At 34.3% G+C, this 13,151-nt stretch overlaps 1 pseudogene; it reads left to right on the top strand.

Annotated features, from left to right (window-relative positions):
- The window catches only part of LOC141492230 (uncharacterized), a 90,595-nt pseudogene that overhangs the window by 38,108 nt on the left and 39,336 nt on the right, over nucleotides 1-13,151 (top strand).

Genomic DNA, 13,151 nt, shown 5'->3' with positions numbered 1-13,151 from the left:
AAACAACCAAAAATAATTATAGCTACCTTTAGCATAGTAAACTTGTTAAACTGCTAGAATATGCCCCACTGGAGCTTCCTCTGTGAATTTTGGACTCCCTAGATAACAACATGGCAGAATACTGCCTAGGACAGAACTTCTCAAAAAGAATACCATGACTGACACATTTGTGAGGGAAAAAAGGCAGTTTAGGTTATAAGGCATGCCTAATAGAGGCTCATGCCCCTAAGGTACTTTAGCTTTTTTCACATTATATAGCTGCCACCAGGTGACTGTTTAGTACAGTATAGATCAAGAGATCTATAATTTCATGGTGGTTAACTGAGACAGAGGTTTTCCCCCAAGCAAGCTAACTTTTTTGTTTACATTTGAAAATAATTGTTTCCTTTCTCAGCCACACATAAGTTAGCTAATTTTTTTTAACTCATTAAATATCCCATTTATAGTATGTGCTAAAAGAAACAAAAAACACCTAGTACAAATTAAATACTCTGTCACTAACATAATTATCATAAGCTCCCTTTCTTTAAATATTTACTTGTTTATGATTTTTCCCCACCTCTGGGTTGCTCCAGGCCATTCTCACTTCCTCTAGCCCCATCTGTTCCAACTCCTTCTCAGCTGCTACTTAGAATACTGTAAGTAGCTCAACACCTCTCTACTCAATCAGAACATTCTTTATCTGAAAGAGCTTTTAGTTTCTCCTTCTCTAAACTTTTTCTTCTCTGACTGTTTTCTATGAACTCCCTTTCATTAATTTTGAAATGCCTTTTAAATGATTTAATAGGCATGCAGGTCACACCAATTGTACCTAATTCATTCATTCAAACCTCTTTTTACAGATGAATGACCCATTCATTTTATCACCTGCATTTTGAAAGGATAAAGACTCATTCTTCTCAATATTTTGAAATCTGTACATAAATCAAAGCAGATTAAACAAAAAGATATCATTTGCTTTTGCTTATGTGAATACCTCAAAATTGACATATAATTCAGAACAACTGTTGGAAGGTGATTTGAAGGTACATAGAGTTATATAAATAAAATAATAATGTCAAGATTCTACATATTATTACCAATAAATGTAAACAAGTGAGATAGGGATATAGGATAACATCTCTCAATTTTCTTTCTATAATTCTTTCTATCAATCAATTCAAACGGTATTAAAGGATGTTAATTCCTATACCCAACATGATATAGATGACCACAGAGTGTACTTTATTTAAAGAAATGGAATTTATAATTCTAACCCTTATGATTTGGGGGGAGGGATTAGTTAATATACATGGAAAAATTAAGGAAAAAATCCTTGTAAAGTATATTTTTTCTGTTTATTTACTGCATAACCATTTAAAATTGCACATAGAAGATTTTTTTTATTTTTTTGTTGAATAATTTACAGTCATGTCTGACTTTTCATGACCACTTTTGAGATTTTTTTGGCAAAAGTACTGAAGTCTTTTTCTATTTCCTTCCACAGCTCATTTTGCAGATGAGGAAACTAATGCAAATAGGATTAAGTAACTTGTCTAAGGTCACATAACTAGTAACTTGGAGATCAAATTTGAACTCACAAAGATGTTTTCCTGATTCCAGACCCAGTAATCTATCACTGTGTCACCTAGAACTGATAGTCATTCAAATTATCTCAAAAGGCAGCTGTTTAGATTGTATTTGCAGTTCAGGGGATTAATGAGCACTCTGAATCCCAATTTTCCTAATAGTTCTATTTGTATACTTTACTGAACATTTAACTATGTTTGTTTATGCCTTTGTCTTCCTTATCTAATCCATTCCATTATTGTGATGTTTTTTGTAACTGTCAAGGGGTTTTTGTAATTAGTACAGTATCTAACTTAGTAATTAATACTTAGTACCTCAACAGTAGTGTGATAGGCAGAGATGCAAGGACTCCTATGAAGAAAATCCATAGAGAAGAAAATAGATATCTGTATTATGGACCCTCTTACCCATAACAATCTTACAAGGCTTTCTGTATTTTGATTTAGTCAGATCTATATTTCAAGCTCTGTGATTTATTCTATACATTCTCTTCAAAGCTTATTTCTAGCATAGAGTTCCATTAATTCTATTACTTTATTTCTAAAAATACATGTTTTTGCTTTTTTAGTTATATATTTCACATATATCTGAAAGTTGTTTGTATTTAGTAGTTTGAAAATAACTTTATTATATTATCATCTTTGTTTTATTTTACTGTGCTGAAATAATGATGGATTTTTTGAGGAGTTAATTTATATCCAACAACTCTACTAAAAATATTTGTCTCAATTCCTTTCTTTGTCAATTATCCAATGTTTTCTATATGTTTCTGACATCAAATCACCTGAAAATTCAGATAATTGTATTTGCACTTTACATAATAAGTGTTTTGTTTCTCTCAAAGGTCTTCAACAGGTTTGTTTGGTTGGTTTTTTAAAGGCTTATTTTATCCTTGAAGCAACTAAATAGTTAAGTATAAGCTTAGTTGTTGTTTTATATCTGAGACTTTATCAATTTCCTACCAAATACCAGTATCACAATGAATTAAAGAGCAAAAATACTCATTTTTCCAAGTCAATAGTAAAAAAGAAATCAGAGAAAGACTTCCTAGGAGAATGCATACTAGATAATACATAGTGAAGGAATTTTCCCATTTGGGAGTTCAACAGAGAGAAATGGTCCTGTGTGCACACACACACACACACACACACACACACACACACACACACCACACACACACACATATATAAAATCACTTCAGCACAATGAATACATATGCATGTATATTTATAAAAGAAATGTATGTGTGTATGTATTTATGTGTATATATGTATATATATGACAATTTGATTTAGAAGTTTTCATTCATATATTACATCGGCCTATAATTTTCCTTCTTTACTATTATCCTTCACAAGGTAAGGTGTTCAGATTATATTTACATTAGAATTGAAGTTTGAGAGAGCATATTTCTCATAATCATAATCATCATCATCATAATAACTATTATTATTATTATCTTTTAAATAGTCCTTTAACATTTACAGAACATTTTATAAATTTTGTCTTATTATGTAAGGGCTATTATATAACCTTGGAAGGTAAGTATTACTATTATCCACCCTCCCCACTACTAATGAAGAAATAGTCCCAGGAGCATATAGCTAGTAAATTTCAGAAGCATTTGAATTCAAGTTTTCCTGGCTGTAGGGTTAACACTCTCTCAATTGTGCCATTTAGTCAACTTCAAATTTTTCAGATTAATTTGTGTTGCCTATGTATTACTCTATAACTTTCATAGAATTTAACTCTAAAACAATATATACCTGCATTCCTCTAATATGATTCTAGCCTATATCCCAGACCGGAAGAATGACTCATGTCTTCTCCAAATAAGGGGACAATTTGAGTATTGGCCCTCAGGAAAATAGAAAAGTATAACTTCATTTAAGCATACCAACTAGTCTCATATAGACAGTTCAGACATACTACAGATACCAGACTATAAAGAAGCAGCAAGATAAAGATGTGAATCCTGAACCATAAATTACAGAAGAGACTTTCCCTAGAGCAACTAGTATGTACCACCTTTCTTTTTCTGTCCTTAGGTGAACTTGACTGAAATAAAGATAATTTATACATCCATAAGAGGGTTTTTCTGTATATATTCTGGGTAACTACATACACATTGCTACCAAGGCTATGTGGTCACCTCAAAGCAGCAAACTCCTTCCTTTACTAAAAAAATTTAACATATCCTATTAGAAACATGTCACTTCTTGCTATATAGAAGCTCATCCAACTCAGTGTCTTTTTTCACTTCGGGAGGAGAGTCTCCTGGGGAAGATTATCCCCAATTCTCTCTACTGAGGCAGGAACACTACCTGCTTCCCTTAGGAAGCAGAATTCATTGTAGAATGTAACCTCTTCCCTTCAAAAAATATCATTTATTTGCCTTGGAGACAGTGTGTGAGTCATAATTATTTGGAGAATACTTGAGACATTCTTTAAAGATGACACCATGAAACACTCCTATACTTTACCACCTCTTTAGCCTAGTCAATTGTTTTCCAATTAATTCAGTTTCCTATATTGAAATTATATTGTTTTAATTATACATTTCATGTTTGATTAATTTTGATGGAAATCTCCTTTCCTTAGGTTATTAAATTTCTTCCCTGGTACTAGGTTCCCATATGTGTTTGCTTTACGTAGAACACATTGCTTATGATATGGGATGCTACTCTTGGAGGTAAAATAATTTCTGAAACAAGGTAACCTCCAAATTCACCACCTCCAGCCCCCATCATATATACTCAGTTTCAAAACACAGGAATGCATTTTCTTGTACCCTTACTTGTCTCTGTAGTGAGGTATTCCTCTCCTCCACTTCTTTAAAAATAATCTCTCCTCTCCATCATTTATTCCTTTTTCTCATAGTTCCCCTTCCTCCAAAACACACACACACACATACTTGCCAAGAGATTAGAAAAATTTAACATTTTTTCGCTGCTCACTCATAGAGTTGATAGTTGTTCATTATTCATTTCTCTTGTACTTCCCCCTTTTCTCTCCCAAGGTGCATTGCCTCTCACTTCTTGAGTCTTCCTAAAGACAGCATGAAAAGCAATCCGAGGATATAATTCAAGTTAAGATTCTTCAGATTTATTCTTGTGGAACAGAAAAAAGGTAGAACTTCATTTGAAAATGAAATTTTATTTAAAAAGGAAAAAAATATTTTTAAGAGAATGAGGATTGAGAATAGGTTTTCATGACACTACTCATTTTTTGGTTCTCCTGTTATTTGACTTACATTTTCTTTACCACAACAAGGAAAGAGTGGAATGTGCAACTGGCTTTAGATGATCTATCAGTCTTTCTACATATCCAAATCTCTCTTATTTCATTATATTCATTTGAACACAATCTTCATGCCCCTTCTTCTTATTTATTTGAAATGTATTATATCTATGCCAAAGTAGATTTGGTCTTATAGCTCACTCATTCCATCACTGTTCATTTACTGTCCTCTGATTATTGGAACTGGTCTTTGGGGCTGGCATTTTTCCATTTAGTGTGATGGTGTGTGTGTGTGGGGGGAGTGCAGCAAACATTTAATTTTACTATTACTGTAAGGGAGAATCTGTGCATACGTTCCCAAATGTTTAAACATAGTCAACCTAAAGAAATCTTCAAATTACCAAGAAAATGTATTAAAGTACCTGTTTAAAATATCTCAAACTTTTTCTTGAATGAGATGTTCAGAATTTGATTTTTAAAGAAGTTCTTTTCATAATCTTATTTTACTATTCTTACTCTGTATGTACATTTGAAATAACTAACAAGAAATAGAATTTGAGATTGTCTTCTGGCATAAATCTTTCAAAAGTGTGTTGAGACCATTTATTCAAAAGTAGTCCCTAGTGCCTAGTTGTGTCTGTCTTGACATTTTATCATTCAAGACTATTTTAAGTCTGACAGATTGTGATCACAGCTGTGGAAATGCTTGGTCATTGACTAATTCTTATTCTTTATTTTCCTTTTTCCTCTTAAGACTCCTTTAGGTATATTTTATCCTGAATACCATAAAAAAAATCACAGCTGGTTTTTTATGAAGATCTTTGTTCAGTTTTCAAGATATAAATATGAAATTAAATAGATTTCGAATCTAAAGAAACTTTTCCCATTTAAAATATATGCAATTGTCAAACAATAAAATAACAGCATATTACCCCAATCAGAAATGTTACCATTACCAAAGAAGTATTTTTCACTCTAAGCTATATGTAAAGAAAAGTTATAAAAACTGACTATAAATTGGGAGGAAAATATCTTTATTAAACAAAAGATGATATTTTATGATATAGGCATAAACTTCCACAAACAACGTATTTAATTACTATTTTTCAATGAAATTTGTGGGCTAAATAGCAAGGATATATTATTACTTAAGGAATACAAGTAGATAAGTAAGTTACTTTTCTTATTTTCACGTAAACATCTAGAAAAACATAAACATTATATTTTTTTATATATTTCTGAAAACATAGTGCTACTTTTATAGTTAAGCACTTAAAGAACCCACATGAAAAGAAAGAAGGTGATATTCTGTGATGAAGAAGAATTTTTTTTCCAGCCAAAAGAAGATGCTAATAGTACTTTTGGAAACTTTTCTTCAGTTTTCCTGTTTTTAAAGTTATATCTTCCTCTAACCCCATTTTACCAAAGGTTCACTGGCAAAGAAAAAATTTATATAGGGACACTAAGTGGTACAATGCATGTTGTCAAGACCTGAATTCAAATACAGCTTAAGGGACTTACTGGTTGTGTGACCCTGGACATGGCATTTTACTTGTTTACCTCAGTTTACTCATCTGCAAAATGGGGATAATAATAGCAACTACTTTGCAGGATTATGGTGAGTATCAAATGAGAAAATAATTTTGAAGTTTTTGGCTCACTGCCTGACAGAGTAAACACAATTTGAATAATATTATTATTATTACTTTTCTTATTACAAGGTTTAAACCCCAGGCTAAGATTAAGTTTGGGGTACTTGTAAGGGATGACATGAAAATGGAAAATGGAAGAATTGAAAGTATAGGCTAATGTATGGTTAAATGACCACAGCATCAGTATTGTGAAAGATGGACTAAGAGAAAAGGAGAACTAGAAGGTGTGGTCCAGAGTTCCTGAGGAGAGGAATAGAAAGAGAAATGCCAGGGAAGGGGATCAGGCTCAAACAAAGGAATTTCAAAATTAAAAATCAGTGTGTGACTAGGAGCAGGGTATGGCATGTGGTGTGAGAGGAGAAATAAAAACCACAAGAGGAAAAAAGAGGAAAAATGAGGAGTGAGGGGGAAGGAAGAATTAGAGTAGAAGGAGACGAAGAAGGAAAAGGAAGGATTTGGAGGCCTGTAGGAAAAGAAGAGAATATTCTATAGCATAAAAACATGATTGATAGAACAAATCATTAATAAACATGACATATTGATGGAACAGAAATGAAACTATCAAGAATAAAACTGAGGATAGAAATTGAGAAGGAAGATTAGTAAACTGGGTCCAGATTATTCACACCAAATTAGATGTATTACTTATGTCTTAAATTCATTATATATAAAATTAACTTCAGTAACATTCCTCCCCTATTTTTCCCTCTTTCTAAACATTCCTGTTATTCTACAGAGCAACATCATCTTCACAGTAACCCTGCTTCAAAACTTAGGTTTCAAGCTTCAGTCTTGACTCTCACTTATCTTACATATTCAATCTGTTGACAAGAACTGCTTTACTTTCTTCACAACATCATTCTTCTTCTTCTCCTAAGGCAGACACCACCCTGGATTAAATCTTTATTATTTTACATGTGGTCTATAACAGTGGTCTTTTGGTTGGTATTCCATTATTTAAGTCTGGCCATTTCAGCCCTTTCTCCACAAAACTGTTAAATTGTTCTTTCTAAAATACATATATTCCCTTTCTATTCCACTATTTCATTCAACTCTACATGTTCTCTGTTACTTTGAAGACAAAATATAAAATCTGTTTGATTTCTAAAGCCCTTCGAAACCTTACTTCTTCAGAATTTCCAATCTTATACTTTATTCCCTTGCATTTTCTTTATGATGCAGTAAAAAATGGACTTGCTTTTAATTCTTATATATGTCACTCCATCTCCCCAAACTATGAAACTTTTAATTGACTGTCTCCATGTTTGCATTTATTCATGAAGATGTGAGTTTCATGGAGTCACAGACAATTTTTTTTCTTTTCTTTTGACTCCCAAAGATAAGCTCAGTTTCAAGCATGTAGTAAGAGCTTAATCAATATGTGTAAACTTATTAACTTGAAACTTGTTAACTAGATATGCCTTTGAGAATTTAGAGGATAGCCACTAAAAATTTTAAAGCATAAAACTGACATGATAAAACATATGTGGTTATTATTGTATTAGTGCTTTAGTGACTGTATCAGGCACAAGTTATTTTGTAGTAATTTGTTTCCTTTTTTAATCTCTTTATTCCTTTGAAGGCATGACCATTCTTCTAGTCTTCCAGGTTTGTGGCCTGCTATTGCTTTTTTAGATAGAAAATTTAGGCAAAGATATTGAAATGGTTTATCATGTCCTTTACAGATGCAGAAACCAAGATGAATAGTAACTTTCTGTGCATGTCTTTCTTCTCCTCCTCCCCCACCATGTGAATCTGTTGTCAAGTCTTGTGGATAAGCAATACTTCCACATTCAGAGGGTTTATTGTATCTATCCTGTCCCTCCACTCACATGCTACACTGCATTTCATGTTGTCATTAATTCCATTCTCTGCTTTAATTTCAGATTCTTTCTGGGACAATTACTCTCATGTTCAAGAAGCTTCTGTGACTTCTATCATAAGTACAATTTATTCAAGTGGATATTTCATAGTCTGGATTCAATCTACAAGTCCACTACACACCCTTTACATTTCATTCAAACTAATCTATTAACTTGTGCCTCATACAGAATAAATTCATCACCCACTCTACCTTTGAATGGGTTTTCAATTTTTTTTTTAACCTGCTGCCTTATCCCCTTTCACTTTTACTTCCTAGAATCTCTGGGGTCTTTCAAAATTTAAAGTAAAATACTTTTTTTAGGTTTTTTTTTTTTGCAAGGCAATGGGGTTAAGTGGTTTGCCCGAGGCCACACAGCTAGGTAATTATTAAGTGTCTGAGGCTGGATTTGAACCCAGGTCCTCCTGACTCCAGGGCTGGTGCTTTATCCACTGCGCCACCTAGACGCCCCAGTAAAATACTTTTTAAAAACTTATAGCATGATTTTCTTTTCTCTCCAATTCTTAGTGTCATCTCCCATAGAAATAAGATTTAATTTTCATATATTTTGCATTGCTTTAGTTTATCTATATATATTACTTCTCAAAACTAGAATAACTTGAACAAAAGGATACTTTTGTTTATCTTTATATTGCCAGCAGTTGTGGATATAGTATTGGGCTTGAATTCAGGAAGATCTGAGTTCAGATCCAACCTTTGGAAAACTTACCAGTTGTGGGGGCAGCTAGGTGGCACAGTGGATAAAGCACCATCCCTGGAGTCAGGAGGACCTGGGTTCAAATCCGGTCTCAGACACTTAATGATTACCTAGCTGTGTGGCCTCGGGCAAACCACTTAACCCCATTTCCCTTGCAAGAATCTAGAAAAAAGTAAAAGAAAAAAGAAAATTTACCAGTTGTGTGAATTCGAATAAGTTTCTTCACCATGTTGACATCAGTTTACTCCTTAGTAAAATGAGTAGGAGAATTTTCCAGGAAAACTCCCAATGGGGTCATAAAATGTTATACAGGACTGATGTAATTAAACAAATTATCAAATCCTCAGCACTGTCTTACATGGAAAGCAATAATAAAAAGCTTTTTAAATGAAATTAATTGTAATCAACACAGGGTGTCCCAAAAATCTTAGTGCAGTTTGAAGTTTCAATTTAACAGATTTTATTAGAAAGATATTTTTTTTTAAACTGGGGGTACTGGTTCAAGCTCATAGACAAAAAAATATTGAAGCATTTGTGTAGAAAATGTCCGTAACTGAGTGGTATGTCCTGGTCCCAGGGATCCTTTTCACAATTTTCAGAGTTTTTTCTGAGACAAAATTTGCTTGAAGGGATTAAAAAGTATAGTTCCTTTCTTTACAATGTCCTCAATTAATCTAATTGTTAGGAAAGTTTTGTTGGCATCATTTCTAATCCTCTCCCCAACCCCTATACAAACTTCAGTTTTTGTTTTGACACCCTTCTAGGGTCAGAAAAAATTCAATACATCCTTCCCAATATAACACATTAGATACTTCAAACAAGTTATCCTATCCTTTTAACATCTTTTCTCCAGACTAACTATTCCCTGATCCTTCAGTCAGTTCTGAAATATGATGAATTCAAGGACCTTTATCAGCCTAGTTCCCCTTCTCTAGCTATGGTATATGGACATGACACAATATCTCACATGTGATTTTACCAGGAAAGATTTGTCTCTTCTTCAGGTATTTTCCCTTTAAGAAACAATCATAAGGTCCACTAATTATGTTTGGTGCATTCTAGAGCTTTCAACATTAAAAAGGAATGTCCCAAGAGAAATAAAATATTTTTGCCAGATTGGCAAGGCCATTAACGGCTATCTGAACATTAGATACAATGTGATCCAATGCACTTCACTGAAGAAGAAGCTGAAACACAGAAAACTTAATTTAGTGCCAGAGTTGCAATTAGAACTTACTTCAAGTATGTTAACTCTAAGTACAATACCTTTTTTATACCACTACACAGCTTTCATAAAGTAACAGGAAATAAGTTATTACTCATGCATAGGTATGTTTATCAAATACTTCTAAAGAAGTATGAAACTATCTTAGTAAGTATATGTTATTGTGACTTCTAGGTCATAATGCTCAAATATTCTACAAAATGAACAAAAATAATATGCAAAGGACATTTGCTACAAGGTGAGTTGAGTCTAAGGTTATAGTATATTACTGAAAATTTATATTTATTAAAGGTTTGACATATTTTAGGGATGAGAAATGATTTCCTTATTCCTCTATTGACGTATAGCAAGTAGAAAGTTTGGTGATATTGTTCTTTAGTTTTTTCAAAGAGAATTTAGGTAACTTGGAACCCAGCTCAGTCTCATTTATTTCCTTATGTAAAGTCATGATTTACAAGGAAGTCTTTAAAGAGAGAAATCACCATCCTCCCAGGCACTTAATTTCTCCATTTTGTTATGACCCTTATTTTTTTGTTATTCTGACTCACTTCATGTATCCAAGTCAGTTTTTAAATTATACTGTTGGCAAACTTTATAAAATTTCTCTTAAATAGTCCCTTCCTTCAAATCAGAAGTCACTGAATTAATTCACATCTTCATCAATTCACCTGGGCTTTCATAATAATATTCTAATGAATTTCTCTGTCATTAATATTTTCCTACTCTTATCCATCCTCCACAAAAATATCAGTTGCATTTTCCTAAAATATAGTTCTGACCATGTCCCTTACCTCCTCAGTAAGGTCCAGTTGTTCTCTACCAAAACCAAGATAAAATATAAAGACCTTTGTTTTATACTTAAATGTCTTTGTCCCCTTTTTCTTTCTTTTTCTATATTCTGATACTTGATTCCCTTCCATGTACAGTTTATGATTTATCTCTCCTGGGTTCAGGGTTCTTTGCTGTTCTTTCTGTTTGTTGTTTGTTTTGTATTTACAAGACAATGGGGTTAAGTGACTTGACCAAGATCACACAGCTAGGTAATTATTAAATGTCTGAGATCCTAGATTTGAACTCAGGTTCTCCTGACTCCATGGCTGGTGCTCTGTCAACTGCACCACCTAGCTTCCACTCTTGCTATTCTTAAATTTAATTTTCCCTCACTATTCTTTTTTTTTTGAGTGACAATTTGGTTTATTTATTTTTTATTATTACAATAGTCTTGTAATAAAAATAATTAATAATTAAACATACCCCCCTCCTATAGAGAAACCTCAAGAATAGTGAGAAAGAGAGAAAAAAAGTGTACTTCCGTCTGTATTCAGATTCCAACCACTTTGATTCTGGAATGAGTTGCTTTCTTTATCATAAGTCCACCATAGAAGTTGATTCAATATCTTTTCCCATAGCTATATTTCCCTTCATTCTAATCCTCTCTACTCTCATTAATTCTATTCTTTCTCTCCTTTCACTCTGTCCCTGCTCAGAAGTATGCTGTATCTGAGTACCCTCTCCCACAATATTCCCTCTCTTGGAGGCCTCAGATCCGGAAGGTTCAACTTTGCTCTCTTCTGAGTGTGTCTTTTCATCCTCCATGGGCCAAAATAATTTTCTATGGTCAGACTATATTTATTTCAGTTGTCTGCTCATTTCCTCAGTCTATGATTGATTTACTCCACTTCCAAGGCTTGGGGGGCTTATTGGATCCACAGAGACCTTAATTACTCCAAGGTCTTAGGAGAGGCTCTGACTCTTCTCTTGTCTATGTTCTTGTATGTGAATGACCGCAGGCCCTCCCCTCTGTCTTGGATATTGGAGGGGGGGTTTCTGCTCTGCTATGGTGGTATGGAGACCTGGGACCACAGACAAACTGCAAAAGACTTCTCCTAAATCACTCTGTTACAATAATACCTACCATCAAGGGGTTCTTGGTCTGCTATGGTGGTATGGTGCCCCAGACTGCAACCTGGATCTGAGTGTGAGCAAACAAAAGAGTCCTGTCCCAGGGAGAGAAGAGAGACATCTGTAGTCTCTCCCCAACCCCCTTATTGTTTGTGGGCTGGGATCTCTGAGTGCTGGGTGACTCCACTGATTCCTGCTGCAGCTTCTCACCACAGGGCTGCTTTGAGACTGGCATTCCACTCTGATACTGCACAATTCTTTCACCACCCCTTCAAGCTGTCCCTGGTGATCCCTTTGCCAAAAGATCTGGAAACTATCCTCCCTGACATGAACCCAGGCAACCCCAGGTTCCCAGGTGCTCCACAAGCTGTTCTTGGAAGACTGGAGCCAGTTTGCTCCTGCCTGGCTGCACTGTGCTACTGCTGCTCTCTGGCTCTTTCCAATCCCTTGTCCCTGTGACACAGACCTTTCCTGCAAAACTGCTAAGTCATCTTAGACTGGCATATTGTAGCCAATCAAACTTTCTTTGGGTTCTGCCCCTCTAAATTTTGGCTAGAGTCATAATTTGACAGCTTTTGGAGTTTTTTTAGGGAACAAGTTTCTGGGAATTCCTGCCTTCACACTGCCATCTACCACTGTTGGTTTTACCAGGAAATCTTTCAATATTCACATATTTTCTCTTTAAGAAACAAACGTGAGGGGGGTGGCTAGGTGGTGCAGTGGATAGAACACTGACCCTAAAGTCAGGAGTACCTGAGTTCAAATCCGGCCTCAGACACTTAATAATTATCTAGCTGTGTGGCCTTGGGCAAGCCACTTAACCCCACTGCCTTGCCAAAAAACCCCAACAAACTAATAGAAACAAACATGAGGTTGATTACTTATGAATGGTCCATTCTAGAAACTCCAATATAAACAAGGCATGTCCAATAGAAAAAAATATGTATTTGCTGGATTGGTAAGGTCATTAAAGTCTGATCATTG

This window comes from Macrotis lagotis, chromosome 6, assembly GCF_037893015.1.
Source record: "Macrotis lagotis isolate mMagLag1 chromosome 6, bilby.v1.9.chrom.fasta, whole genome shotgun sequence".
In the NCBI taxonomy this organism is placed as follows: domain Eukaryota; kingdom Metazoa; phylum Chordata; class Mammalia; order Peramelemorphia; family Peramelidae; genus Macrotis; species Macrotis lagotis.
This window is presented reverse-complemented; position numbering and strand designations above follow the sequence as displayed.